Source organism: Ailuropoda melanoleuca, chromosome 14 (genome assembly GCF_002007445.2).
Source record: "Ailuropoda melanoleuca isolate Jingjing chromosome 14, ASM200744v2, whole genome shotgun sequence".
Classification (NCBI taxonomy): domain Eukaryota; kingdom Metazoa; phylum Chordata; class Mammalia; order Carnivora; family Ursidae; genus Ailuropoda; species Ailuropoda melanoleuca.
In genome coordinates, this window is record NC_048231.1 from 90,694,006 (window position 1) to 90,719,199 (window position 25,194).

At 41.2% G+C, this 25,194-nt stretch overlaps 1 long non-coding RNA gene across 2 annotated transcripts; it reads right to left on the reverse strand.

The window, feature by feature from the left end:
* Window positions 1-1,699: 1,699 nt before the first annotated feature.
* LOC117795933 lies at window positions 1,700-22,813 on the reverse strand. 2 transcript variants are annotated; one of them, XR_004620126.1, is made up of 4 exons: window positions 21,943-22,813; window positions 14,633-14,721; window positions 11,928-13,035; window positions 1,700-2,461 (listed from the first exon to the last, which is right to left on the reverse strand). It is a non-coding gene; the product is annotated as an uncharacterized LOC117795933 (long non-coding RNA). The 2 variants fall into 2 exon arrangements; XR_004620127.1 differs by lacking the exon at window positions 21,943-22,813 and adding an exon at window positions 17,660-17,744.
* Between the last annotated feature and the right edge of the window lie 2,381 nt (window positions 22,814-25,194).

The following is a 25,194-nucleotide window of genomic DNA, read 5'->3' on the forward strand; positions in this document are numbered from 1 at the left end:
TCCTATTCAGCATATGTAAGGTGACGGACGCTACAGGAAAAACAATCCCGATATTTCAGTGGCCTGGTATAAATTTATTATCTTCCTCTCTTACTACATGTCCATTTTCAGTCAGTAGGAGACACTTCTTTATTTTATCCTCACTTCTGGACTTACGCGGATGGAATCTCTACCAGCTCGCACTTTACCAGTTGTCATGGAAGGTGGAAGGAAACCTGGAAAGTTGTACATTTACCCTAAAGGGGCACCTTTCATTTTCGCTCATATTCCACTGGCTGAAGCAGTCCGATGACCAACCCTAACTTCAAGTTAGGCAGAGAAATGGATTTTTTTCAAGTCCCCAAAAGAGGAGAAGCAGAAGTATTGAGCACAGCTCTAGTGAGTCCACACGCATGTAGTAAAAACCTGTATATATGCTCTCCGTACATCACACTCTTGACTTATATGGGACTTACAGTCTCTAGGGACCTGTGCTTACAGGAAATTAAGGAGACCAGAGTTCAATTCTCGAAGCTTCCAGTTTCAAGTGGATATCCCTGGCATGGTCCACATATTATGGGGAAAACCTCAAAAATGGAGAGAAACATTCATAAGTAGTTACTGGAATGGGGCAACCAAATGTGTGAATATTTTGTTTGCCAAATGTCATAGGAATCTATTTGCTTCTGCGTGGGTACTTCCCTTTTTCTAACCAAGTGGATCCCTTTCTAAGCTTCAAAAAAAAAAAAAAAAGATGATCATTAGTGAGCTCAACTGCCTTAAGACTTTAAGACAGATAGTATGGAATACAATATAATCCAAGTCTAATTTTTCCATTGGTTGTCTGGTTACTCAATAAATATTTGATTGCTTGAGTAATCCCGCGGCCCAGACAAATACCGTGGCCACAGAGTATAACAACAGTAAGCCAGATGACAAAAAGAGTTTCCATTCCAAATCCATTTGGCCACAGGCACAAAACTCGGTCATAAAGCTGGAAGTACTTCTCCAAGGTTGATGCTGGAACTGATAGGCGCTATTTATAAACTTTGGGAAGATTTTTCTAGATAAAATATTTAAACATGCTTTTGGAAAGCAAATGTCTTTGTTTGCTTAGTTGTCCGAGCTCCATTTGATTTGTTAATTTCACTTTTTCTTTGATTTTCCTAAAATTCTCAAAAGAGAAAGTTCATTTTTTCATGTGGCAAAGAGCAAAAAAATTTGCCCATGATTGAGAAAGCTTGTGGACATACAAACATGGACCAAGTGTTCTGCAGAATAAAGGCATTGCCAAAAACGTCTGCTTCACATTGGTGCGTAAGACAAAGGTTTGCTAACCACGGCAGAGCCTCAGGAAGGGTGTTGCTGGGAACCTCGGCATCTTCTTTCAGAGAATTTCCCAGATCTCCCATGGCGAGAACTCCTGCTAAGTCTGGGCTCCAGCGAGTAGGGATATGCCAGGGCAGGGGCCTCTCCCTGCCAAGTTGAAGTGGTTTTAGCTGTGTTGATCTTTTTGTAAATTAAAATTTAGGAAAGAAGTGGACAGTTTGGTCAGGGGTCCAGAGGTCCACGTGGGCTCCATTGAATGGGGACTCAGCATGGGCTCATCTGTAAGATCAGGAGTCAAACCAGAAAAGAATCAAGAGGAGGCAAACGTGGGTAGGGGGTAGCTCCAGAGTACAGGTGGGGGCTCCGTCAGGACACGGGGGGGGTTAGCAGAAGCAGGCTCTGTAACATAAGCAAAGCTGAGTGGAACCACGCAGGGACTAGCCCACCGTGAGAGATCCCTCCCAAGAGTTCTTCCAGAGGCCAGTTATACCAACTTGGGCTTGTGGTCAAAAGTTACATTCACCAGAGTTCCTCCAGGCTCCCTGGGATGGCTGGCTGGAGGAGGTCTTTCTCCAATCCTAATGGGGCACAAATATTTCGGGGCCCTCATGTAAGAATGAAGCAGTTTTGTTCAGATGAGGAAATAACATCACGCCATTTGGTCCAAGATTCCTCTGAGTCTGACTTGGGAAAATAGTTTATTGAGGCCTTAAAGAGACAAGTACTGACAGTTCCTAAGGGACATGATTCTTAATGGGGGGCCCTTGTGTCCCTGGAAGCACCTGGAATGATTTCAGATGATACAGGGAGAGACCAGACAGAGCAAGGCCGGGTAAGTGGGTACCATGATTCTTCTTCTGGTCTCAGGACTTTGAAAAGGTTCTCCCCTTTCCAGAACCTACCACATCCATCCCTCTGACCTAAGACTTGGGGTCAGCCAGTAGCCAACCCAAGAACTTTGTAGAACGAGTGATCAAACATGGATGGGGAAAGAGTGGGGCCCCAGAGCCAGCGTGTAAAGAGAACTCAGCCTTCCCTCACTCACCCCACTGCCCAGATCCATGCAGGGAGCTTGGGATCCAGTTGTCTGGGAAGGTTAAGGAGGAGATGTGGCCATCGATTCTTGTTCAACCCCCACGGAGGCAGTGGAGCTCTGTAATTAAGAGTGACTGTGAGGGGGCGCCTGGGTGGCTCAGTAGGTTAAGCATCAGATTCTAGGTTTCAGCTCAGGTCACGGTCTCATTGTGGGATCAAGCCCCGTCATGTCTCTGTGCTGAGCATGGAGCCTGCTTGAGATCACTCTCTCCCTCTCCTTCTGCTCCTCCCCTGCCTTACTCGCTCATGCTCTCTCTCTTAGAAAAAAAAAAAGGGAGTGACTGTGATTCACAGAAAATAATGCTCTGTAATAAAATGATAGGGAAAGGCTGTATTCTTCAAGAGTATCATTGCCACCATAAAAGACAAAAAAAAAAAATTCTAGGTTAAAGGAAGCCAAAGACACAACAGGTAAATCCAATGCTTGATGCTAGACTGGATCCTGTATTTGGTGGGGTAAGGGTGGAGGGGAGAGGGGTGAGGAGGTGGGGGGGCACAGATATGCTATAAGGGGAGTTATTAGGGCAAATGACAAAATTGTAACATGACAGATTAGATGAAAGTATTGCTTCGAGGAAAATACCAAGGCTATGAAAAAGACTATTCCTACTCTTAAGAAATATATAGATGGAGCACAAACAATAAAAGCAATGGGGTAAGATGTTAGCCATGGCTCAATTTTGATCAAGTATACTGTATTAGTTATCATGGATAGGAGGGTAAACATGTAATTTGTCATTCAAACCAGGACACATTTGAGAGTGAAAGGGAACACAATTCAAAATTATGCCAGGGGGGGCGCCTGGGTGGCTCAGGGGCACCTGGGTGGTTCAGTCGTTAAGCGTCTGCCTTTGGCTCAGGGCGTGATCCCGCCATTCTGGGATCGAGCCCCACATCAGTCTCCTCCGCTGGGAGCCTGCTTCTTCCTCTCCCACTCCCCCTGCTTGTGTTCCCTCTCTCGCTGGCTGTCTCTATCTCTCTGTCAAATAAATAAAATCTTTAAAAAAAAAATTATGCCAGGACAACAGATAAAAACCAGGACAGTCCTGGGAAACCAGAACCCCAGTCATTGGTGACCTTTAGAGTACGTTACTGAATAAATGATGTAGGGATAATCCAGCAACCGAAAAAATAAAGCGAGAGCACTATTTCAAAAATTCCAGATTGACCATATATTTAAATAAAAAAGAGAAACAATAAAAGTACTATGAAAAGCCATACAATAATTTCCTTCTAANTAAAAAAAAAATTATGCCAGGACAACAGATAAAAACCAGGACAGTCCTGGGAAACCAGAACCCCAGTCATTGGTGACCTTTAGAGTACGTTACTGAATAAATGATGTAGGGATAATCCAGCAACCGAAAAAATAAAGCGAGAGCACTATTTCAAAANTGTGCCAGGACAACAGGTAAAAACCAGGACAGTCCTGGGAAACCAGAACCCCAGTCATTGGTGACCTTTAGGGTACGTTACTGAATAAATGATGTAGGGATAATCCAGCAACCGAAAAAATAAAGCGAGAGCACTATTTCAAAAATTCCAGATTGACCATATATTTAAATAAAAAAGAGAAACAATAAAAGTACTATGAAAAGCCATACAATAATTTCCTTCTATATTCTTAGAAAAGGGAATGTCTTTATAACACAAAAGCCCAAATAATAAGAATATTTTACATGACAAAAACCATCATAAGCAAAGTGAAAAGACAAATGACACTCTGGAAACAATATCTGCAATTTATATTTCAGATAAAGAGCTAATTAACCTAATATATAAAGAGCTCCTACANGCTAATTAACCTAATATATAATGAGCTCCTACAAATCAATTTTTAAAATACCATTAACTTCACAAAAAAATGGGCAAAGTATAAGGAGACAATTCACAGAGAAGAAAATTAGATGAAAAGTTCCTCAATCTCAGCCATAATATGAGAAATGCAAAATAAAAATAGCATAAGTTATATTTTACCTATCAGATTAACAGTAATAAAAAGTTTGATAACATGCTTTGCTTGTGTGGAAGTGAGCACATGACACAACAGTTTGACTTATACATTCCTCGTTGTAATATAAACTCTTCAAACTTTTAATAATTATTAAATATTCCTTAATCTTGCATTTTAAAGTTTGCTTTTAATGCATTTCAATATTCTAGTCGTTGGTACACTTATATTTTTTTTTTTAAAGATTTTATTTATTTATTTGGCAGAGATAGAGACAGCCAGCGAGAGAGGGAACACAAGCAGGGGGAGTGGGAGAGGAAGAAGCAGGNCAGTTTGACTTATACATTCCTCGTTGTAATATAAACTCTTCAAACTTTTAATAATTATTAAATATTCCTTAATCTTGCATTTTAAAGTTTGCTTTCAATGCGTTTCAATATTCTAGTCGTTGGTACACTTATATTTTAAAGCATAATAAGTAGCAAATTTTGCTTATTTCTTCCAGCTGAGCACACCTAATGACCAGAATCTTGACTTTTGAATCATTACCACCACTTGGTGATAGCATGCGCTAATTTCATGTTCATACCTATTGCATGATAAAACAACCTCTTAATAAATGAATTTATAGCAGCAAACACTNCAATGCGTTTCAATATTCTAGTCGTTGGTACACTTATATTTTAAAGCATAATAAGTAGCAAATTTTGCTTATTTCTTCCAGCTGAGCACGCCTAATGACCAGAATCTTGACTTTTGAATCATTACCACCACTTGGTGATAGCATGAGCTAATTTCATGTTCATACCTATTGCATGATAAAACAACCTCTTAATAAATGAATTTATAGCAGCAAACACTGTCTCACACAACAAATTCTCTCATTTTTTCATACTTAGGGCTCTCCTCCATGCTCCCTCCCTAACATGCTTAATAGAAGCCGAAATCTTCAGATATCTTTAACCCATCAGTAGCCACATCACCGATGGGAATCTCACTGGATTCTCCAGACCTCACCAGAGCATGTACCCAGGAATCAAGCTGGGGTTATGTTGTTTGTTGTTGATGTTGTTTTGCCCCTCTGATCTTTAGAGCGAATCAGAGCTTTTAGCTCAGACTGTCATTAGCGGTCCACTAGATGTCACTCTCACCTAAATTAATAGTGCTCTAAAATCCGAACTCCATCTTTAAGACTGGGCATCAAAGGTGGACTAGATTAGTTCCACAGAGCGAAGTATTAATCAGCGTCTTACACACACTTGCACTCTGGGGGAAGGAGACAGAGAGAGGGAGGCTTTCAGAAGTCTGGCTGGAAAGGAGCTCTCCCAACAATGAAAGAATGCCGTGGACTGGAATCTGAGATTATCTTCCCGTTTGTAGCTAAATAAACTTGAACAACCTGAGGGAGGATGACAAGCAAAGATCTGGATGAACAGCATACATGTGGATTTATTGCTTTTGGAAAACCAAACTCAGAAATGAGCTACCATGGGTTCCCGGACGACCCTCAGAAGCATATACAACTACCCACTTCAGAACACTTAGATACCTGCTTCTCACCTGGTACAGAACAGCTGCTCTTTGACAATGTGATCAAAGTGGCAGGGGATGCACATGACCCATGTCCCAGCCAGTCTTCCCACTGGCCTGCCCCTGAGCTGGGGACTCTCACCCTAGCCATTCTTCTCTCTTGGATTAAGGCATTCAGGCCTCAGTTAAAATGTAAATGTCATCTGATAGGGATGACCCCCGTGGCTGCTATCAGCCCTAACACTTCATCCCATTAAGTGACCGAGTGAGTGAGCTGCCTATCAGGGACATTTAGTAACTAAGGAACAAAACAAGTATGTGTTGATGATAGAGCAGGAGTTGGGAAAACTCTGGAACCTGAGAAAAAAGGATAGAACAAGTATGTTTTGGTGGTAGAGAAGGAACTGTGGAAACTTTGGAATTTGGGGGGCAGAAGTGTCCAGGTGGGTTACCACTGTTAACGACTCAGGAATCCACAGGAGAGACTGAGCATCTGGGGGCGGCTTCTTACACCTACTAGTTTCCGTTCTTTTCTTCCTCCCCTTCTCTCCCCTTCTCCCTTTTGCAATTATTTCTGCAATTAGCAGAAGGTACTACACTAGATGTTAGAGGCATCATCCTTGGCTTTCAACATGGCTTGTCTACATTTTAAGGCCATTTAATTTCCCAAAGGGAACACTATTCTTCATGCCCTGTAAAGAATGAAGCTGATGATTTAACCTTTTTTGCTCACTAGGACTCTCCATAATGGAGCGAGAGTACATGGCAGGAAAAGTCTCGTCTCTGAGCCTGGTACACCAGTGACAGCATTGACTGGTAACATCCTTCAGAGTCCTGTACCTTATTATTTATGTTTTTTTAAGATTATCTATTTACTTGAGAGAGCGAGAGAGAGCAGAGCAAGGAAGAACACCGATGGTGCGGGTGGAGAGACAGGGAAAGGGAGAAACAGACTTTCTGCTGAGCAGGGAGCCTGATGCAGACGGAGCTGGATCGCAGGACCCTGGGGCCATAAACTGAGTCCAAGGCAGATGCTTAACCAACTCAGCCACCCAGGCGCCCCAACAGTCCTGTACCTTAGAAACGCAGCGCATGTAACTCTTGCCATACAGACCTGTACTTACCCTTTAGTTAGAACTATATCCAGTAAATATGTACTTTGTTTGATTCATTCAGTCATAGTTGAATTTTTCTTAAGTCTAAGAGTCTACTGTTTGTTCTACCACATTGATGATGGGATTTGAGAATCTATTGTTTTCTTTCTTTTTTTTTTTAAAGATTTTATTTATTTATTCGACAGAGATAGAGACAGCCAGCGAGAGAGGGAACAGAAGCAGGGGGAGTGGGAGAGGAAGAAGCAGGCTCATAGCGGAAGAGCCTGATGTGGGGCTCGATCCCATAACGCCGGGATCACGCCCTGAGCTGAAGGAAGACGCTTAACCGCTGTGCCACCCAGGCGCCCCCTTTCTATTGTTTTCTAAGTACTCGGTGTGCAATCAGTTGGTGAGGTCACATAGTGACTGTTCAGACTCCTCTAGATTTTCCACTAAAGAAAAAACTTCCCTGTGCCTGTGTTTAACTCAGAAAGCTTAACTTATTTAGCCATTTGATTCTGTATGAGTTTTTTCCAAAATAAAGTTTAATGCGATGGCATTAAGCTTAAAATATTAAAATCACTGTAGCAGGTATTAGAAGCAATATTCTAAATGATATATAGCAAAAATATAAAGGATAAGACACCATATTTACCATCTGAAAGTTTTCCTCTCTAATTTCTAATTATTACAATTTGCTCATTCCACAAATTTCACCAAGTACCGGCTGGGTACAGGCTTTGGGCCGGGCACAGAGCAGACAGTGCAAATACAATTACTGCCAAAGTCTTGGTCTGCTCTCCTCCAGGAGCATTTCTCTCCTGAGCTTAAACAAAACCAGACCCCAGAGACAAACGAGCTGTACGCTAATGGTTTGCGTATAGAGTTGGCTATTGGAAACTCACACCCTAAATTCAGCTGCGAAGAAAGACGTCGGGGCAGGTAGATTCCAGCACCACCAACAAACTGGATGTATTCATCCGCCTGAAACACCGTCCTGAGGAATCTGCCTCGAATCCCACTAACTACAATCGAGACATCGGTTTTCGGGGCACTGGGGGACTCAGGAGGCAAGAAACACGTGTCACTAGGATCTTCTGAACAAGGGCAGAAAACCCAGAGCACAACAAAGTTTCCGTTCCTCCACTGGCATAATAGAAGGCATCTCCAAAAGCAAACAGTCCTCATATGTTCCCACTTGTGGATCAAAAGGCAGCTGAACCCAGGGGAGGGGAGAAGTGTGAGATCATTCGTAAGTGCGTGTTTACTGCTCTCGGGCCGGAAGTCACTGAGGCTCTCGTGCAAATACCTGGCATCGGCTCCAGGCAACTCGGCTTCAGCCGGGCGCCCGGCATGCAAGCCTTGGGGGTCAGAGCCACGCTGGCCGGTTCCCTGAATGACTCCCCTGAGCTGCAGGCCCCCCACACCTTGGCGGGTGCGGCCATTGTCCACCAACTTACCGCTCTTTTCGCAGCGACACCTGTCCTGCAGCGCGCTGCCTGAAGGACGGAGGAACCCGCTTGTTGCGTCTCCACCGGCATTTTCCTGGATGCCCCAGGCAGTTTAATTTATTTAAACCACCCGGATGCCCTCCTGCCTCCAGGGGTCAAGCTGGGGGCCGGAACTCGTTGGGATCCTTCCTCTTGTATATTTTCCTGACTCCTCCCCTCGGCCCTGCTTCCGGTGCATTCACCTACCCAGGCTTGGGTGGTACTAGCCCCTGCCCCCGCGTGCCAACCTTGCTGGTGTGCACCACTAAGTGCCTCTGATATTCCCACGCTTGTCCACGTGTTCCCTTCCACGTGTTAAACGTGCATTGAGGGCTGGAACCGGGTCTTACTTACCTTTGACGTTGCAGTCACATAGAGAAGCACTCAGAAAAACTTTGATAACTGAGGGAATGTATCTCCTAGTATGGTTAGCTTTCCAGAGGAGGGAATCACAGCACTTGTTGCAACTCCAGATTGCTCCCCTGACAAAACGCCAACACATGTTGGCAATGTATATGATTTCACATAGATTTATATTGTTTTTTCTCTACCTCTCCAAACACAAAGAATTGTATAACACTGTTCTCCATACAGAATATCTTCTCAAAAAATTTTGGAATTATTGTATACAGAATTTTTAAAGTAGGGTTTTATTATTGGAATTATTGTATACAGAATTTTAAAAGTAGGGTTTTTAAAAAGATTTTATTTATTTGAGAGAAAGAGTAAGAGAAAGAGTATGAGTGGGGGAAGGGGCAGACGGAGAGGGAAAAGAAGATGCCCCACTGAGTGGGGAGCCCAAGGTGGGGAGGCTCGATCCCAGGACCCCTAGGTCATGATCCCAGCTGAAGTCAGACACTTAACCGCCTGAGCCACCCAGGCGCCCCTAGAGATAGATTTAAAGAAAATCTGGAAGGGCTTAAAAGAGATACAAATTGATTTCTCCATAAACTTTAGAGCACCATTCTAAATAGTATTCAGTAAAGAACAATCATTTTAAAATCTAAGTTCCAAAGCCAATGTTCACAGGTGTCCTATTCTCCATTTCTTCTGTTTTTCTGGCTAAAGAGCGTTATCTATCCTGCCTCTGCATATGACTTGGATAGTGCCACAGCACTACGGTACTCAGTCTCAATTACATGTGTATGAATCACATAAACTGTGTAAGACTTTGTAGTGTTTTAACGCATTATATGCATCTAGTTTGAATACTATTTTCCCTGAAATGGACCTTTCTCTTGGTGCTAAAGGAATAGTCCTGGACCAAGAAATTCAAAATGAATAGTAGAACTATATTAGGTATGTTTCTTGTGCATAACAACCCAGGTCAGGACTGGACTGGTTTTATATTAAAACATATTAATGAAATACCTGATGTAACTAATGTTTTATAAATGCTCTAACATGTGGCCCTTTATCATTTTGGCAATACTGAATTCAGATAAAGACTTCTCACACTGGATGTGGAGAAAAAGGAACCCTCGCACACTGTTGGGAATGCAAGCTGATGCAACCACTGTGGAAAACAAAATGGTGGCTCCTCAGAAAGTAAAAAAATAAAAAATAGAACTATCCTATGACCCAGGAATCACACTACTGCGTATTTACACCAAAAATACAAAAACACTAATTTAGGGGTACCTGGCTGTCTCAGTCAGTAGAGCATGCAACTCTTGATCTTGGGGTTATCAGTTCAAGCCCCATGTTGGGTGTAGAGAGTACTTAAAAATAAAAAATCTTTAAAAAAAACACTAATTCAAAAGGATTTTTTAAAAGGATATTTGCCCCCCCATGTTTATAGCAGCATTATTTACAACAGGCAAATTTGGAAGGAGCCCAAGTGTCCATCGATTGATAAATGGTACAATAAAGTTGTGATATATTACATATATATGTATACATATATACACACACACATATATATAGAGATGTAGATATATATATATATATATATGAATATTATTCAGCCGTAGAAAGAAATCTTGCCATTTGCAACAACATGGATGGATCTAGAGAGTATAACACTAAGTGAAATAAGTCAGTCAGAGAAAGACAAATATGATTTCATTCATATGTGGAATTTAAGACACAAAATAAAGAAACAAAGGGAAAAAAGAAGAGGGAGAGAGAGACAAACCAAGAAACACACTCAATTATAGAGAACAAACTAATGACTACCAGAGGGAAGGAGGTGGGGGATGGGTGAAATAGGTGATGGGGATTAAGGAGGGCACTTGCTGTGATGAGCACCGTGTCGCATGGAAGTGTTGAATCACCGTATCGTACACCTGAAACTAACATGACACTGTATACTAACTAACCGGAATTAAAACAAAACAAAACAAAACAGCCCCCCCAAATAAATAAATAACCTCAAATCTGGTTCCCCAAAACACATTCCAAAAAATTTATTCTGTAAAAACAATTTTTTTTTATTTTGGAAAAAGAAAAAAACACCAAGATTCCTCAATGCTTTCATAATCATCAGTACACGTTCATACTTTGATAAGTTCAGGAAGAATTTATGGTTTAGAAAAATAACCTTTGTAGCAATACCTGCAGATGAATGGGGTAGTGTAGACAGATCCCACAGGTGGGAATGATTAGGAAACGGACACAGAGAAAATGAGCAATGTAATCATTTCCTCGCTGCCCTGAAATAATCTGATAAATAAACCGTAAAGCAGTTGATACAGAGATAATGAGAAGATCAGTCACACATCTTTCATCTCTTTGAAACATGCATGTCGATTCTGACTTGTGCTAAATGAAAGACTGTGTCTTATGCCTATACTTTTTTTTTTCCCCCAGAATGAATGTCAGAGAAATAACTCATTACACAGCCTGGAGATTGTACTCAAATGGTTGGTGGAGAGGTGAAGGCCTCCCCAGCCACGTGGGGAGCGAGCATTCCTCCCTCCTGCTCCTGCTTGCCAGCGGTCGGCACAGGTAGGGGCTCAGCATTTATGCACTGAGCTGGTGTGTAGCAAATAAAAGCAAAAGGGAACTTTAGTTTTGTCCCCCTCCTGCTACTTGGCGTTATCAGGCACTTCAGTAGTAAAACTCTGTGTTCATAAAAATATAAATAATGTATATAGTTCTGCATTTTCTAAGTTTTCTACTATAAGCATGCATTATTTTTAAATTAGAAAAAAAAATCTTACAAAGAAATGAAGAGAAGAGGTGTGGGGAGACAGTTTTCCTCCAAGCACCTGAAGCCGCAATGAAGACTGAATCTTGCTCATCGCAGGGGCTAGTGAAGGATCGAATGTGCTGGAGTTGAAACCAGAGAGGTTTCAATTAGGGAGGCACATGGCATAGTCTTGTGGGGAAGAGCCCCCAGTCTGATGAAGATCTCCTTCCTCTGTAACTGAAACCTCTTATGCTTCGGCCTTTAGCCATTATGTCTTACTCTGAGGGCAGCAAAGAGGAAAACAACTGGCTCATTTCCTCACCTACCTTCTCAAACGGACCTGCACAGTTCTCTCTGAGATGACACGGCATGCTTCTTCAGGAAATGGGGGGTCCTTAGTCCTGCAGACCCTGCAGTGGGGTTTGGAGTGGGCTCTTTGGGAGAAAGACCAGAAAATATGATGAGATCAGGAACCTGCATATTCTCACCAGAAAAGGACGGGTGGTCCAGCGAAGGGACTCGTCCCCCCTCAGGTCACCACATCACCATTTTCTTGGGAGCAACACTGCAGGGCACAGCTTGTGTATGTGGGTAGATCTGAAGACTTATGAGGTTGGGAGCAGTTGGGTACACGGAGAAGGTGGGAAAGACAGTCTGAGAGAGAAAGGAGGGACATAACAGCATAGACTGAGAAATGAGTGACAGGAGACCCTGCGGTCCCAGGACAACTCTGAGAACGGCCACTTCATCCCTTCATTCCCAATGGCTTCCCGCGCCCTGTTTTTATTTTTCCTGAGGTCCAGCTATGCTCCTGTCCTTGGAGTCTGCGAGGTACCCCTGTATCCTCATCTTCTGCTCCTTTTCTTTGGTCATGAGCTAGCTTGAGTGGATTACCTACAACTAGAAGGAAACTGAAGAGAATTTTGCACACATCCTTTTGGTTTGCCTCTGTTTAGGGTGTTTTATCCTGAATAAAGGAGTTTTTGACTTGAATAAAGCCAACGCTAGCTCTCATTTCCTCTACAATACTTGTTCTTGGTTTTAATCTTCAAATAGCCATTTGCACCTCAAGATCCTATAAATAGTCAACTGTATTTTTTGTTGTGTTTTATTTTGCTTGTTTTTCTTTATTGATTCTTTGTATTTTCCTTTGGTTCTTGTGTGGTTTTATTTGTTACATTAAAACCTCAAATCAGGCTAGGATTTATTTGAGTACAAGGTGTGTAGTATAAGAAAGGTATCAATCTTTACTTTTTTCAATGGTTGTAGAAAAAGAAGCCAGAGTTTGAGCAAAGGTCCTGGGCACGCTGTTTTTTTACCCCGCCTCGTCCAGATTCCTTTATAACGGAGCTTCTGGTTTCTAAAAACCTTGAATCTATAAACGTCTTCTGAAGTTGGTCCTTTGTTCTTGGCTTATTACAGTTTCATGAATTCCTGGACATGAACAAAAAAGGCATAGTGATTGATTTCCTTCTGAGAGTCTGTTCCACGGATATGGGTACCCTGGGAAAGGAACCTAGAGCTTTCCTATCACTGATCTATCCATCCATCTATATAAATGTCTCCCAGTCTCTCATGCCTAAAATAAATTCGTTGTAATCAGTTCATCCCCCTCCTCACTGCCTTACTATATTCCTGGCACACAGCACAATAAAGCCTGCTTCTCTAGAGAATAACTAAACCAAAGACACTGTGTTCCATTTTTATGATGAGACACATATTTCCCAACAAGAGACAAATTTCATTTCAAAGGATTGAAGGGATAATACTTCTAAAACATTCCAGCTGGTTGAACGAAGGGCACTGACAAAAGTCGGCTCCAGCTTTTAGTTGGCTCTGAACCCACAGCACGCTCACTTGATTGTGAATTGGATGAGCTTTTGCTCATTTGACGCTCCTGCCTCTTGTTATTTTGTTCTAAAGAGAGGAAAATGTGTTCACGGTCATGTTGGCCCCTGGTACGATCTGCTCAACATGAGGCCTACGTACACTTGCACTGAAGATAGCCCTGTTCTTGCAGACATGTTTTCAACACTTAGGCGTACAAAGTGGTGGTCTGTGTCTGTGCCACTTCGTCTCCTAACTGATGAACCTGACCCCATGGTACTGGCCGCCTGGGACTGCTATGCCTCAGTTAGTCTCATTCAGCTCTTTTTCTTCCCCTTTGTGTATGGATCTCTCTTTCTGTCTCCTTCCTCTGGCTCCTGTAACTGACCACAACAGAGAATGCAAATGCATTTCACATTTTCCTATTGTATTTATAGTTATGAAATAGTGCTCGTTACCTTTTTAAAATTTGAAATGTAAATATGCAAAATAGTTTCGATTTCTGCACCGAAAGGATAAATCAAACTGTTTAAACTGATATGAGGGGCTCCTGGGTGGCTCAGTCGTTAAGCGTCTGCCTTCGGCTCAGGGCGCGATCCTGGCGTTCTGGGATAGAGCCCCGCATCAGGCTCCTCTGCTGAGAGCCTGCTTCTTCCTCTCCCACTCCCCTGCTTGTGTTCCCTCTCTCACTGGGCTGTCAATTAAATAAATAAAATCATAATAAAATAAAATAAACTGATATGACCCAAGCTGTGGATCATGGATGGGTCTTAGACAAAGAAAATAAATAGTTCCTATTCTATTCCTCCTGTTTCCCATTGAAAACTGGCATGACCCTCCTCTTCCCTGTCCTCCCTCCCTGTGCACAGCTGCCCCTCCCCACCTGCTGCTCTGCTCCCACCTATCTTCCCATTCACCACCAACTGCCCATCCTTTGTTTTCCTTATCTTCAATAGAACACAATGTTAACTGCAGTCGGCTCCCATTTCTACTGTCAGCCTTGCAACCCCACTCCCACTAGATGGCGCTCATTCTGACCAGGCTGCCACTCCTTCCTCCTACCTGCATGGCTCAGACTCAAACTGGGCACTGATCACAGTATATTCTTCCAAAGCAGACTATTTGAGGCCAGATGGTACTGTCAACCCCTTCCAAGGCCCGTGCTCATTCCAAGAAATCACCACGCAAGATCTCAAGTACTCACAGCCAATACAGTGGCAGATAGCGTTGGTAATAATTTCCCTTGTTCATTGGTATCTTTGGATTTGTTGGCTGCAGAATGTGCCACCGGTGCTAGAAAAAAAAATCACATTGAATTTTCTTTTGTTAAAAAAATTTTGTAAAACTTTGTTGAAGTTTTTGTAAAATGCAAAAAATGTCTAGAAATCCATGAGGAACAGAAGAGCAACATGACCAGAAATTTTAGACCAAAGGAGCTGCTGGAAAGAGACAGTAGAAAGATAGGGATGGAACGTAGGCTGTAATTCGAACCTCTACTAATTACATGGCCCTACTGTTGATATGCTCGTGGTTTGGGTTTTTTTTTTTTCTTTTTCATTTTTTAAAGTCTCTGTAAAGCATTTCTTTAAAGTTTGATTTTTAAAAAGTTTGTGTCAGGGCGTCTGGGTGGCTCAGTCAATTAAGCGGTTGACTCTCGATCTCAGCTCAGGTTTTGATCTCAGCGTCGTGAGTTCAAGCCCCGTATTGGGCTCTGCTCTGGGCGTGGAGCCTACTTTAAAAAAAAAAAAAAAGTTTGTGTTGTTTCTGCAGGCTGGAAGTGTCCTCAAATATACACAAATTCTAATAGCAATAAGAACCCAAAAAAGAAAGAGGAGATTGTGGAAGTAACCGGTCAAATGGAAACGTCTCAGGTCAAATGAACTCTGTGGAGGACAGAAGTCACCAAAGAAAGCTGAAGAACAAGACTAAAGTGGCACACAATCACAATGGCTTAATGTAACCACTAAATGATGCATTTGCTTTTGATTCTATAAGTAAAGTTTTATAATTTGTTAGGACTGTGTACCACCTAATAGTTGACGGAAATTGGACATTTGGTAAAGATTTGTTGAATGAAAGAAAGAAATCTTTAATAACTGATCATTTTTGCCAAATTTAAAACTCATGAATCTGGCTCAGTTTGGAGACGGGTTGGACTGGAGTTCTATATAAGAAATAAAAGTCATGAGGGTGGATGGGCTATATTAGAGATGGCTGTGAAAGCCAAAGGGAATAGTTTAGCATTTCCAGGGTAGCCAATGGGACCTATGGTTGTGTAAATGCACAGAACTGACCTTGTGAACTTAACTAGACCCCTTAAGGATGAGGGTCTACACAGAACCAAGCTAAGCACAAATCAGGTGCTTAATCTGAAATGGTAAAAGAAATGATAAAGCCGGTGATGAAAGGGGATTGGTCTGACTGTGATGTACAAAATGGATCAAGAGAGGAGATGGCGGACGCAGGCCGACCAGGTGGGAATGTGATATGAATGTCCCAATGTGGGATAAGGAGGTGTACTGGCAATAGGAATGGACAGGTGGAATTAAGATAGAATGGGGAGTTAATAAGATATGGTGACTGACCCCACCTGGGTGAGAGTCTTTCCCCATATAGATGCCAATTCCCGGGAAGGGAGGTAAGGCAGTGTGGAGCAGTGGTTAGGAGCTCAGTCTTCAAATCCAAACTAACGAAGGTTTGAATTCTGCATCCACTATTTACTAGCTGTATGACCTTTGGGAAAGGTGTTTAATCTCTCCCAGCCCAATTTCTTCTTTCATAAAATAGCAGAGCTGTGAGAAGTAAATGAAATAATGCATGTAAAGTAATTATAATAGTATCTGGAAGAAAATACATGTTCAATGAAAGTCAGCTATGGTCATTTTCCCTCTGTTCCACCTACTCATCAAAGATTTTCCAGAAAGGAGATGGTGTTCCATTTTCCCACGGCAAAATGACCACTAGTTCTCCAACAGTCCAAACCAAAAAAAATGTAGCAGTGTGTTTCAGTGGTTACCATGGTCACAGTCGCTGGTCATGAAACTTCTCATGCAGATAAATCAGGTCGACCTTAGCTGACATATAGTAATCACTATTGACAAGAAGGAAACCAGGTTCGTGTCATAACATGATTTATTTGCCCTTAGTGGGAAACCAGCACTGCCAAATTACTTTCTTTTTGGAAACCATCATTGGAAATCTTAAATTCATCTCCTCATATTCAGTGCAAAACAAAACAAGCTTGATAAGAAAACAACTGTTTGGGGTTGAAGTTGATCAACTTTGTTATTGTTATCAAGAATCCTGGCACATGTGTACTGCATCATTTATATTTTCGAGGCTATAAGTTAATACCTACATTGGCATTTCTGTGAAAGTCCTTCCCTCCTCACACCACTAACCAAGGTTCATGTTTTTCTTTGTGTCCTAACACCAATACCCCTCCGATCACAAACCTGCACGCACACACACAGTCACAACTCCTGTTGTGAAAAATATAACTCTATCCTTTTCTGAAATTTTGCCTCCTGGTTTTGATTAACCGGAAAGGGTCAAGACAAAGTTTTGATAAATGGCAGGAGGCAGATCGTGCAGAAACGTGCTATTCTGGCCAAGGAATGTCCTCAGTTTGAGAACAGAAGATAAGAAACAGGAAATGAAAAAGAAAATAAAAATCTCCCCCAATTGTAAAGTGTATTAATGGTCAATAACCTTGTGAAGATTATTTCTCTTTAAACATCCGTAAATAGGCTCTTGGTGACTTCCCGGCTAGTTGAGCATTACTTTTTATGAGATACGAGACCAAGATCCACGCAAGTTTAGAACAAAATGAAATGAGCCACAATTTCCAACTGAGTATTAGTTCTCTTTCTTTCGTTATTGTCCTTAAATTAATAGAGACTATATCTCCACAAAAAACATATTGTCAATTACATTTTCTTTTATTTGTTCATGCATTTATTCATTCAACAAACATCTATTTAAAAATGCCTAGTATATTTCAAATGACTGAAACACAGTTTTATTTTTGTCTGTTCTCCTTATGAGATGACTAAGGAATATGTAAGGAGCCTGTGGATCTTGTGGCTGTCCTTCTGTTTAGAGCCAGTCTAGATAAATCTAATTTGTCTAGGGGCAGATGTCAATAGCCCATTAGGCCTCAGATCTGATAACACATTCCTCAACCAGCTTTATCAGTAACATATTGACATTTTGATCTTCATTTGTTTACCTTCTATGTTTCATTTCTCATTTGGTTCCAAATTTGGGTGGAGATGTTTATTGAACTCCCAAACCCAAACATCTTGGTGCTTTAGCTAGGGAACAGTCACAGGTACAAGAGTTGACCTTGAAGATATAAAAAAAAATGTAGGGAGTAATGCTTCTGTTCTGAAAAAGGTGGGAAGTTAATTCTTTTTTTTTCTTTTAAGTAGGCTCCATGTGGAGCATGGAACCCAATGTGGGTGCAGGGTGTGGAGCTCAACATGGGGCTTGAAGTCAATGACCCTGAGATCAGGACCTGAGCTGAGACCAGAAGTCGGAGGCTTAAATGACTGAGCCACCCAGAAGTTAATTCTTCTAGTGAGCTGCAACTTGCCTTAAACAACAGAGGCACAGCTTAACCTAGTATTCCAGGGAGGTTAAGGTAGGGATTAGTTCATTAAAAAAGAGGAGGTTTTGTTTGTTTGTTTGTTTAAGATTTATTTATTTATGGGGGGGCAGAGGGCAAGAGAGAATCTTAAGCAGACTTTGCACAGAGCACAGCACGACTCAGGGTTTGATCCCACGACCCTGAGATCATGACCTGAGCCAAAATTAAGAGTCAAATGCTTAACCGACTAAGCTACCTAGGTGCCCCCTAAAAACGAGTTTTCGAGCCCAAAGAGGGCTCAATGAAAAACAAGCAGAGTATCAGTATTCAGATCTTTCAGACAATATTCTTCCAAGAAAGTACATTAAGGTTTACTCTCTCCTGTGGTGTGAGATTTACAGGCATGTTTTGCCTGTTGAAAGAGATCTGAAATTACCCATCTGCATTAGTAGGGGTGTGACTTGGTCTAATTAAGAGATACATCTAAAGCCACATTCTCCAATCAGCATCACCAGAAATAAAGCTCTTGTTTTGATCTCCTTGTATATGCCTCGGCTGGTTTCAAGCTCAGTGGAGGAATAAAGAATATTATTTGTTGATTCTCTTGCTCCATTCCTAATAATTCAGACATCCAAACAGATACACCAGGAGTCTGTCATTTAGAATGTATGTAGGTTGAAAGGCTCTTCACACAGAGTTGCCAGTCATCTTCTCAGCGCCTCCCTAGCTAAGAAAGAACAGGTGAAGGTCACTAGAAATGGGAGGAAAGTAATATGACAGGACAGATATCAAACCAAACAAATAAAGGAACTCAGAGAGAGAAAGGTAATGTGGGAGTGGAAAACATTTTTTTTTAAATCACTTAAGTGTGCAAAGACAAAAGAGATGTTGCATTCATGAACAAGAATAGGAAGCTATAGAAAAAGAACTTTTGAAATAACAACCCCCCCCCAAAAAAAGCTCTTGTAAATTAAAACTATTGGGCAAATATGAAAAATTCAACAAAAGTGCTAGAAAAGAGGCTGAAAAATCCTCCCAGAAAAGAAGAATGTGCCACTGAATGAGTAGAAAATAGGAGAGAGAAGATGAAAGGTTTCAATCATTCTAGGAGATCCAACATCTCGATCATAGGGGATCCAGAACGAGAGAATAGAAAAAAATGTAGAGGAGGAAGGTAGTAAAGAATGAATTCGAGGAAATTCCTCAGAACTGAAGGACATGAGTTTACCAATTGAAGGAACCTACTGAGCAACTTGACCAATAAATTAGAAACACACATACACACACACACACACAAACACACACATCAGGGAGATCACTGTGAAATTTTATTTTTTCTTAAAGATTTTGTTTATTTATTTGAGAGAGAGAGATAGAGATAGCGACAGAGCAAGTGGGGAGGAGAGGGAGAAGGAGGCTCCCTGCAGAGCAGGGAGCTGATGTGGGGCCCCATCCAAGGACCCCAGGATCATGATTCAAGCCAAAGGCAGATGCTCAACCAATTGAGCCACCCAGGTGCCCCTCATTGTGACATTTTAGAACACTGGGTGCAAAAAAATTAGATCTGAAGAGCATCCAGAGAGAGGAGAACACACATACACACACATACACACACACACACACACACACACACACACACACACCCCACATATAAAAGACAGAGAACTGAACTTATATCAGGTTTCACAAAACAACTCTGGAAACTAACAGAAGAAATTCCTTCAAAATTATGAAAAAGAATGATTCCCAACTAAGAATTTTATACCCTGTTAAAATGTCAATCAAGGCTGAGAATAGAATAAAATCATATATGCAAGGTCTCAATATATTTCCCTTCTACTCATTGCTCAGGAAGCCTCTTGAGTGTGGATTCCATCAAAATGGTTGAATAAATCAAGAAAGAAGATGACATGGGATCCCAGAAATATGAATCAAGAAAGGAGATTAAGGCAATTCTAACAGTGATGGTAAAGGGAGATCCTAGGATAACAACTTCATTGCAGACCTTAAGATAAAACCAATCCAGTTGCTAGTAATAGGATGAAGGGCTCAGAAGGGATGTTTCAAAAATTAAAAAACAGAAAAGAAAAAAAAATTAAACAAAGAAATCAAAAGATGTGTTTGAAATTACTGAAAGATTTATTTTGCTGGCATGGAGTTTGGGGATAGATTAATGATACAAAAAAACCTAAGCAAAGGAAAAAAATTATTATCTCCAAGGAAAATAGAAAGCTATACAACAAGTATATTACATGGCTCTTCTGTGCATATGAATGTTGATTTAACCAAAACCTATGACATATTTATAGCAGAAAGCATAGTGGGGTGCAGAGAAGAAATGCTGGAGAGAAGAAACAGTTTAAGAGCAATAAATCCTCATGTTCCAAATAAGGAAATCACTAGAGAATATCTAAAAAATATTACATATAATGCAGTATTATAAAAACATGTAAATATACAAGAAATATGAGGATAAATACCAAGAAAAATAGGTAAATTCAGTGAAAATGCTTTATCTAAAGACTGAAAAATCAAGATTGGGAAGGGATGAGACTGGGGTATGCTGGTTTTCATGTTAAGCAATGTAAGTATTTGACTTTTAAAACTGTGCATGCACATAAATTTTTTAAAATATTAATTAATTGAAAAGTCTGCTTTCCTGCATTATTTAAAGAATAACTTATTTTACGATTTGTTGGTTGGTTTTCATCTGATTTATCAAGCATTCCCTGTACACGTCTTCCTCTAAAACTGGTCAAAACTGCTTAATAAGAAATGAATCAAAGGGGGGCTGATTTATTTACTCATTTATGCAACTCAAATATTTGTGGAGAATTTCCTCTGGCATCTGGGTCATCTGGCAACAAAAGTGAACAAAACTGAAAAAGGCCCTATCCTTGCAGAGTTCACATTCTCATGGGGGAGGGAGCACGGATAGCTTGCCTATGCTAACTGGAGGGAAAGCAGAAAATGTGGGTGCAGATGCTGACGGGGGAACTGTGGCGCCAAACAAACATGAAACTTTTTCAGCTGCTTCCTCTGATTCAAAAAGTAGGAAGCGGGGCGCCTGGTGGCTCAGTCGGTTGAGCGTGGGACTGTTCATTTCGGCTCAGGTCATGATCTCAGGGTCATGAGATCGAGTGTGGAGCCTGCTTAGGATTCTCTGTCTCCCTCTCCCGCTGCTACCCTCCCCCATCTGCACACTCACTCATGCTTTCCAAAAAAATAATAATACTAATAATTAAAATAATAAAGTAGGAAGCAGGGTGGTTAGCTAAGAGTGCAGATAGCTGAGGCGGCTCTGAAGGTTTGAAGAAAGGGTAGAAGATGTGAAGTAATCACCAGGAGGAGAGTGTGAACAGACTAGGGGAAGAGAACAAAATTGGCCGTTGGCATATAAAGCCTGCTGAAGTTCATGGCCATTGCCTTTTCCCTCCATCAAACACCACTTGGTACATTTGTGACATGCTTTGAGGATCAATGAGGAGCCCTGGTCCAACAGCAGAAAAAAAATAAATCCAGTTTGAGACAGTATGCAAATGTCTGTGATTTTATTAGAAGAAACACAACAGAATTGAGACACCTTTACTACAACTCACTCCATGTCAGCTGTCATTGAGGAAGCAAGGGCACAACTCAATGAAGCTTTGTGAATTCGTCTAGTCCAGAGCACGAGGCGGAGAGAGAGAGAGAAAGAAAGAGAAGGAAGGAAGAGAGAAAACTATTCTTTACAGAACAATACCAGCTAATTGGAAGATAGGATAAAATCGGGAAATCACCATTTGCAGCCCCTTGTATTGATTCAGGCAAAGATCAACAATGGACAATCAGACCATCAGGTAGAAGATTACTGGACAGCATGTCATTCACACAGACTCAAAGTACCACTCGTATGCTAAAGATAAGGGAAAATATGTCTTTACCTTAGACTGGCGGATGTCACCTTAGGAAAGCAATCAACTGAACATCATCTTTCTGGGCCTCCTGATGCGATGTGGAATGAACCATACAGTATCACCAGTGTGGCATTCTTGGCAAAAATGTTGAACTCAAATGTAATCATAAGGAAACAATCAGACAATTTCAGAATACGGGCCATTGTACAAAACCAATTGGCCTGGATCCTACACCAAAGTCAATGTCGTGAAAGAGAATAGAAAGTGAGAAGCCTGTTCTTGATTAGAAGGAGACTCCAGAGACCAGACACCAGTGCCATGTAGACCCAGACTGGATCCTGAAACAAAAAAAAGAAGAGCCAGGAAAAGATGCTTTGGGGACAGTTATGGAAATCCAAATATGGATTGTATATTAGATGAAGTTACGGAATTAATATTCATTTTCTTCGGAGTTGGCTGAAGTTCTTAGAGGTGAAGTGGTATGATGTCATCAACTTATTTTCAAATGTTTTGGTCAAAACAAGAAAGTGGTGTGTGTGTGCGTGTGTTAAGTGTGTGAAGCGAGAGAACAATAAAGCAAATATGGCAAAATGCTAACAACTGGCGAATCTTGATGAAGAGTATATGTGTGCTCAACTTTACTGTTGATTTGAAGTTTTTCCAAATAAAAGTTGGGTGGAAAACAGGGCGCTAACCGCAACAGGCTGCCGAAAGTCCTCTCGATGCAAGAACTGGAAAGGGACAGGAGACTGGGCTCATCTGAATGCCGGATGCTCTCTGTGTTTTGAATGCAACAATTGCTACATTGTCTTTGATCCCAAAAATTTCCTAAGTTCTAGCACAACAAATAATTCTACAGGAGTTTCAAAAATGCCTGTTTCCATATTCTGGGCAAATATTTTCCCGGTACCAAAACTCCCCCCCCAAACCAAAACAGCAACAACAACAACAACAACAACAACAACAACAACAAATATCCCTTGCTCCTCTGAGAGAAGGACAGGAGCTTCGATGGTCATGAGTGAGGACTTCCACCTAGAAGTAAACAGGCTCTCAACTCTCTGGCTTCCCCCACACAGAATGTGGCTCACACCAGAAAGGCTAACCATTAAGTAACCAGAGGCCCCCCGAGCCTAATCGAAAGAAGCACAACTTACTCTTCTAAAGTTCCTCTGTTAGAAGTCAAAACTCACCAGTGGAATGAGCCCATTCTAAAGCCATGTAGTTTAAGAGGGTGTGGACAGCTTGGAGAAGGCTCCAGACCCATGAAAATGACTTCAGGATTAAAGACCTGGAAGACAAGTTTTCTGAGGAAATTTTAAGAGTCTGCTGCTTTGCCAGGAGAAGAGCATCTGTATAGCACTTTAAGGATGGTTCCTCAGATGTACAAAGAAAATGGCTACCAGATGCTCCTGCTGCCAAGAGAACAGGAGAAGAGAAAATTGTTTTGCCACAAAGAAGGAATTTGTTTCTGGGATGGCTGTTAAAAAGGTGTTGAGCATGACCAGAAGGATGTGTCTAGAGAACTAGATTCCCTCTCAAGGTGATTCAAGGCTTGGTCATGAAATGTTGAACCACCATGTTGTACACTGGAACCTGATGTAACATTGTATGTCACGTATACTTCAATAAAAACAAAAGAAAAAAAAAGAATGGGTTTTCTCAAGTGGTTAAGTGTTTCATCAGATGAAGATTCTGGCAACATCTGCTAAATAACTCTGAAAGCACCTCATGATCAACAACTTCCAATGGCTCCTGGAAGCTTTGTACCCCTGGAAAACTGAAAAAAAAAATTAAAGCTTAAGCTTTCAAATTAGAGATAAAGTACTGCTTTATCTGTGATAATCAAACACAGAAATTTTAGGACCTGTCACACCATCAGAGGGTGCTGTTGTATAAGAAGTAAAGTGGGAAGGCTGTTAAGTTTTAAATACTAGATTCAGAAAATTTTGTATTAGATCTCAAGTCCAAATTCTTAAGTGAAAAAACTGAGATACAGAGATGCCAATTATTTTAAATCTTTCATTTTAAAATAAATTCACATAGTTCGTTTTTTTTTTTTAAAGACTTGGTCACAATTAAGTTTAAAAGAACATTTAAAAAGAAAACTTTAGTTGACCCAGGAAATTTTGGGGTTTTGTTCAACTTAATCAGTAGATTCTTTTTTCATATATGCATGTGTGTGTGTGTGTGTGTGTGTGTGTAAGGGATACAAACATTTCCTCATCATTGTTGAGAAAATTGGGGAGCCACATGCAGAAGAATGAAACTGGACCACTTTCTTACACCATCCACAAAAGTAAACTCAAAATGGATGAAAGACCTAAACGTGAGACAGGAATCCATCAAAATCCTAGAGGAGAACACAGGCAGTGACCTCTCTGACCTTGGCTGCAGCAACTTCTTGCTAGACACGTCTCCAAAGGCAAGAGAAACAAAAGCAAAAATGAACTGTTGGGACCTCATCAAGATAAAAAGGTTTTGCACAGCAAAGGAGGAACAGTCAACAAAACTAAAAGGCAACCTACGGAATGGGAGACGATATTTGCAAATGTCTTATCAGATAAAGGGCTAGTATCCAAAATCTATAAAGAACTTACCAAACTCAATACCCAAAAAACAAAAAAAATCCAGTCAAGAAATGGACAGAAGACACGAACAGACGTTTCTCCAAAGAAGACATACACATGGCCAGCAGACACATGAAAAATGCTCCACATCGATGACTCAGCAGCAGGGAAATACAAATCAAAACCACAATGAGATACCACCTCACACCAGCCAGAATGGCTAAAATGAACAACTCAGGAAACAACAGATGTCGGCGAGGATGCAGAGAAAGGGGAACCTTCTCACACTGCTGGTGGGAATGCAAGCTGGTGCAGCCACTCTGGAGAACAGTATGGAGGTTCCTCAGAAAGTTAAAAATAGAGCTACCCTATGACCCAGCAATTGCACTACTAGGTATTTACCCCAAAAATACAAATGTAGTGATCTGAAGGGGCACCTGCACCCCAATGTTTATAGCAGCAATGTCCACAACAGCCAAAATATGGAAAGAGCTCGGATGTCCACTGACAGATGAATGGATAAAGAAGATGTAATGTTATACACACACACACACAATGGAACATTACTCAGCCATCAAAAAAAAATGAAATCTTGCCTTTACAATGATGTGGCTGGAACAAGACGGTATTATGCTAAGCAAAATAAGTCAGTCAGGGAAAGACAAATACCGTATGATTTCACTTATATGTGGAATTAAAGAAACAAAAC